Source organism: Nanorana parkeri, unplaced genomic scaffold (genome assembly GCF_000935625.1).
Source record: "Nanorana parkeri isolate BGI_ZX_2015 unplaced genomic scaffold, ASM93562v1 scaffold117, whole genome shotgun sequence".
NCBI lineage: Eukaryota > Metazoa > Chordata > Amphibia > Anura > Dicroglossidae > Nanorana > Nanorana parkeri.
This window is the reverse complement of record NW_017306385.1, coordinates 2,240,442-2,246,832: the sequence shown is the minus strand read 5'-3', so window position 1 is coordinate 2,246,832 and position 6,391 is coordinate 2,240,442. Positions and strand designations below refer to the sequence as shown.

The following is a 6,391-nucleotide window of genomic DNA, read 5'->3' as shown; positions in this document are numbered from 1 at the left end:
ACACACTTTAAGCCATTGATTACTGTTGTTGCTTTAGCATGCATACAGGTTCACTTTACACCAGGCAAACTTTTCAATAGCAATACATTGTAATACCTCGGCTTTACAACTCGACAGCAATAAAAAGATCAAAACAGGATAGTAGCAGCAAACCCTTACACATGTAAACAGCACAAATATGAAACCGGTGCCAAAGGTCTGTTTCCTACACTTGAAAGTTAAATCCCGACAAGATAACATGAAAGATTTGGCAGGCGGTACGCATTTACTGCATGGCAATATCCAGATCATTGCTACACTCCACGCAGGTGCCCGAGCATCCAAACCACCAGGCGGACTCGCTCATCAACAACGAGCAGTCCCCCACCCCCCCCAGCTCATTCACAGCATTACAGGAAACTCACGCTTGCCTTCGCCGGCTTCCAGAAGGAAGGTTTTATTTACATCTAATGTCTGCATTATCAGTGCGACTAATGTGCTTGATCAATTAAAGCCGATTGCAGACCTTGAGGTTTGCACAGAGTTTTTTTTTTTTTTTTTTATGATATCTGAATATGCAGTAAATTGCCTTATGATGAAGTCAATATCCTCCTAGACTAAAATATAGATCAGAATGGGAGGCACAGAACGAGCGCCGCTGTATTTGTAAAGTGCAGTTGATTTTCCATTTGCATCAACAGTAACATATGCAAATTTCAGTAGATATTTCTGTAAATGGCAAGTTTAAAAAAAAAAAAAATTGCAGACAGACATTCTGACATGTGGATGTCATGATGACCTTTCCCGGGGACTGAGATATCAAAGCCCAAAGATAAACAAGTGGCACTGGTGAAACGTAGAAACTAGAAATTGTAGCAGAAACCTATGGCATGCCAGGTTTTATTGCACTGCAATTCCCAGCATGCCCAGAGAGCAAACCTATAGTACTCCAGGTTTTATTACACTGCAAGTCTCAGCATGCCCTGATCGCATATCACTGTTAAGTATGCTGAGACCTGTAGTTCCTGGCACACTAGCATCCTCCAGGCAGCAAGATTCTTGAAGTGACACTAAAGTCAGGAGTTAAATCTTACAAATACATTTTTATTAATAGTGAAGGTACTTGAATGTATGTTATTTGTGTATCACTCGGCTGTAGATCCTACCAGCATGCCCCAATAACAAACTTAGGGTACGCCCGGTTTATTGCACTGCAAGTATCAGCATGCCCTAATAGCAAACCTGTGGTATGCAAGGTTTTAGTGCACTGCAGGTTTCAGCATGCCCTAATAGCAAAACTATGGTACGCCCGTTTTAATGCAATGCTCTTCCCAGCATGCCCTAAAAGCAAACCATTGGTACACCAGGTATAATGCACTGCAAGTCTCAGCATGCTGGAAGAGCAAACCTATGGTACTTCAGCTTTTAATGCACTGAAACTCCCATTTGTACGCCAAGTGTTAGTGCACTGCAATTCTCAGCATGCCCCGAGAGCAAAACCTATGGTACACCAGGTATAATGCACTGCAAGTCTCAGCATGCTGGTAGAGCAAACCTATGGTACTTCAACTTTTTAAACATTGCAAGTCCTCACATGCCCTAATAGCAAACCTATAGTACTCCAGGTTTTAGTGCACTGCAAGTTCCAGCATGCCCTGATCGCATATCACTGTTAAAGTATGCTGAGACCTGTAGTTCCTGGCACACTAGCATCCTCCAGGCTGCAAGATTAATTATTGAAGTGACACTAAAGTCAGGAGTTAAATCTTACAAATACATTTTTATTAATAGTGAAGGTACTTGAATGTATGTTATTTGTGTATCACTCGGCTGTAGATCCTCAAATCATCTCTGAATTGGTGCTGACACTGTCCTTCCTTCTGGAGGGTGACTACTCTTGTTCCCCATGGTCCCTGTGTGTGTTAAGTAGCCACCAGTCCAGCTTCACTCCTGTGATGGGCTACTATATCATGTTTAGTTTTCTCATATGTATTGAGATTGTAGTCCATCTCGGGAGTGAGCTTGGAGCGGTGACTACTTTACAACAAACACAGTGACCATGGGGAACACAAGTAGTCACCCTCCAGAAGGAAGGACAGTGTCAGCACCAATTCAGAGATGATCGGAGGATCTACAGCCGAGTGATACACAAATAAGATACATATTGGTTAATAGTTCAGGTCCTTGAATGTATTTTTAAGATTTAACTCCTAAGTTTAGTGTCACTTTAATGTCCAACACCGATTCATCAAGCGTCACCTATACCACAAGCAAGATTGTTAAAGTGTTCTCCTGCACCACCACCGATATCTACAGTAAAGATATACATCAACATTTCTCCAGCAGGTCACATTCTCAATGCAAACAGTAGTTAATAAAGCAAAGATTAAGAAATCCAGAAATTAATAAAACACACAATGTGCACAGAGCTCCCTAGAATAAAATGAGGAGCATCATAGCGCCAGCTACAAAAAGAAATAAAATTGCCTTCACTCCCGGAAAAGAAACGAACCAACAAGATCAGTGTCAATGCAAGACGGCAACAGGACGTTAGCAAAACAATCAGCACAAACTATAGATATACCCAAAAAGGGTCTTCGGGATCCAGATCTATGGCAGCAATAACAGGGACACCCTATAGGTCTCCAAGCAAATCAGTATAATAACATAATAGTATATATAGCTAATGGCACAACAGAATCTGTGCAGAACAATCCACACTGCTGTTAAACTATAATATAGTAATATATAATGTAATATACCCCAAAGGGTCTTCAGGGATGAGACTTATGGAAGCAATAGAAGAGATCATAAGGATATGATATACATCTACAAACAAATGGGCATAATAACGTAATAGCATATAGCTAATGGCACTGTCAACATTAGACAGCAGCATAATCTTTGCAGAATAATCCACATTGCTGTTAAACTATGCGATATACCCAAAAGAGTCTTCAGGATCCAGATCTATGGAAGCAATACTGAGCATCATAAGGACATCCTGTAAGGTTTCTGAGTAAATCGGTGTAAGAACTTAATAGTATATAGTTAATGGCACCATCAACACAAGGCAGCAACAAAACAATGCACACTTCCATTAAACTATACGATATACTCAAAAGGGTCTTCAGGATCCAAATCTACGGAAGATCATAAGGACATCCTATAGGTCTCCAAGATAATAAGCATTATATCGTAATTGTGTATAGCGAATGGCAATGTCAATGTAAGGGAGCAACAGAATGTTTGCAAATCAATGCATATTGCTGTTAAACTATACAATATACCCAAAAGGGTCTTTAGGATCCAGATCTATGGCAGCAATAAGGAACATCTTAAAGACATTGTGCAGGATAATAAGCATACTTAAGTAATAGTATATAGCTAATGGCACCGTCAACATAAGACGGCAACAGAACCTTTGCAACATAATCCACGCTGCCGGTAAACTAAATGATAGACCCAAATGGTCTTCAGGATCCAAATCTAAGGCAGCTATAGAAAGCATCAGAAGGATATCCTGTTAGGTTCAAGTGAAGTGTAAGAACATAATAATAATAATAATAATAATAATAATAGCTAATGGCATTGGCAACATAGGACAGCAACAGAATCTTTGGGAAACAATGCACACTGTTGTTAAACTATGTGATACACCCGAAAGGGTCTTCAGGATCCAGATGTATGGAAGCAATAGTAAAACATCATAAGGATATCCCATAGGTTCCTGAGCAAACAGGTGTAAGAACTTAATAGTATGCAGCTAATGGCACCGTCAACATATGAAAACGACAGAACCTTTGCAAAACAATCAACACTGCCATTAAACTATATGATATACACAAAAGGGTCTTCAGGATTTAGACCTAGGGTAAGCAACAGTAAGCAGATCCAGACTTATGGAAGAAATAATAAGCTTAATAAGGACTTTCTATATATCTTGAAGATAAATCATAATAATGTAATAGTATATAGCTAATGGCACCGTCAACATAAGACAGCAACAGAACCTTTGCAAAAACAATCCACACTGCCATTAAACCATGTGATAACCCCAAAAGGGTCTTCAGGATCTAGACCTGTGTAGGTAATCATAAGCAGATCCAGACCCATGGAAGAAATAATCAACTTAATAAGGGCATTCTATAATTCCTGAAGATAAAACAGTATATAGCTAAAGGCACAGTCTACATAAGTCAGTAACAGATCCTTTGCAAAACAATCCATACTGATGTTAAATCATGAGATAAACCCAAAAGGGTCTTCAGGATCCAGACCTATGGAAAAAAATAGATAACTAAAAGAAAGACAGACATTCTATAGATCCTGAAGATAAAAGTCATAACGTAACAGTATATAGCTAAAAGGCAAAAATCAACACAAGTCAGCCACAGAACCTTTGCAAAACAATCCACACTGATGTTAAACCATGTGATAAACCCAAAAGGGTCTTCAGGATCCAGACCTATGTAAGCAATAGTAAGCAACATAAAGGACATGTAATAGGTCCCCGAGCAAACAGGCATAATAACATAATAGTATATAGCTAATGGCACAAAGCATAACCTTCCACTAGCTGGAAGACACTCTAGATAGCAAAGTGCAAAGGTCAAGCTCTGCGCCTGGAAACAAGCATTCCTTCTGGAGAGAAGAGCCCATATCAACATACACATAAAAAAAAAAAATTCAAATCACGAAATCAATGGAAATGTATACACAGGTTGAAATCGATGCAGGTCTCTGGTAAAGCCGGCAGAAACGCTCACGACATACCAGAACCTGACAGCTGTTAACAGCATCTGTACCAGAATAACAAAAAAATGTTAAAAGCCAAGAGTGGAAGAAGAGGAGCCGACCACTTACTTCTCATATTCCGCATTATCTTTGTCACAACGTGAGTCCTTGTGCTTCTGCCAGTCTTTTCCATGTTTGCAAGTAGTCAAGAGTACCACATCCTCCCCATTATGAACATGATATAAGGCATTCCTGGTGTCTGACCCTATCCCCGTCAAGTATCTTTTCCCTTTGAAGACCAACATGTACTTCCTGATGGGAGGGATAGTGTTAAATCGCAGAAACCCCCTTTCCCCCCCTGTCCTGGGATGATCCTTAGAAAATAACGGGATGGAAACGTCAAAGTTGGGCCGGAAGTTATCCGCGCTGATGCTGGCCTTGGCCAGCATGGCCTGGCCGATGTCGAAGCCCACGTCTTCGGTGTAGTCCGGCCAGGTCCCAGAGTATAAATTAAAAATCAAATGGTTTCGACCGTTGTTCCACAGGTGCAAGTTCTGGACCTTGGAGCGCAGGTTGTGGACGTACTGCGGGGACAGCTGGTCCCGGTCCAGGGTGTCCAGGCTCAGGACGAACAGGCAGGCCTGGCTGGGGTCCGACGTGTAGTACCTGGAGCCCTCGATGGCCGAGAGGATATTCTGGTAGCTCTCGGAGATCTTGTCCCCCTTCTGCTGGGGGTAGGTGTACACCTTGAAGCCGTTCCTCCGGCACAGGGAGAAGTCGAAGCAGGACTCCATGCGGCACTTCTTGCCCTTGTAGACGCTGGAGTTGGCGTCCCTCTTCTGCCTGGGGGAGCCCTGGGCGTTGGAGTCTTCGCCCTCTGCCTGGTCCCACTGGATGAAGGGCAGCAGGGGGTCCGGGAAGCGGGGCCAAGGGTGGTGGTAGTCGGCGCCCTTCTGCAGGCCATTCCTCCTGGGGTCGTCCCTCTTGCCCTGGCGCCGCGACGCCCTAAACTGCAGCCCGCCAAGGTAGAAGAGCAGGACCACGCAGGTGCCGGCGGAGAGCAGGGTGAAGTAGCGTTTTTTGGCCTGCATGTGTCCGATTGGGCTCAGGGTGCTCGTAGGTGAACGCAAAAGCCCCCAAACTTTCCCAGTCCACGCTCTCAGCTCCACTCCGCCATCTTCCTGATTGGAAAGATGTCAAACTCTCTTCTCCCACCTTCTGCTGATTCCTTTCCCCCAGCCTCGGGCTGATCCAGAGCATGTGGGCGATTTCTTTAACTTTCCCCCCTTCGGTCCTTCATCTCCTCCTTAACAGAGCCGATCTATGGGGAGAAGGATGATGATGGTGGTGGTTGTGGTGGTGGGGAAGAGAGGGAGGGGGGGGGTGCAGCCAGATTTAAAGGTACTCTGATTTAAAGGGTCCAATTTGAAGGGACTCAACCGAGCGTGCACAGACGGAGCGAGCCAGTAGAGCTTTGTTCCTCCGGCACCGGATTCCCGATCAGCTCCACGCCTGACTGTCTGGATCCCTCATCGGCAGGGGCTGACTTCATCAAGTTTACCGGGGAGCGGAGCATCCGATCCGGCTGTGTCAGCAGCGTGTTACATGTCCGTGCCGGAGCCCGGTAGCCGGACGAATCCCTGCATGTCTCTGCATCCCCGGAGCGGCGGGGCTC

General features: G+C 43.9%; 1 pseudogene; it reads right to left on the bottom strand.

Moving 5' to 3' along the window:
* Positions 1–4,841: 4,841 nt before the first annotated feature.
* LOC108784498 lies at positions 4,842–6,102 on the bottom strand (annotated as a pseudogene).
* Positions 6,103–6,391: the final 289 nt, after the last annotated feature.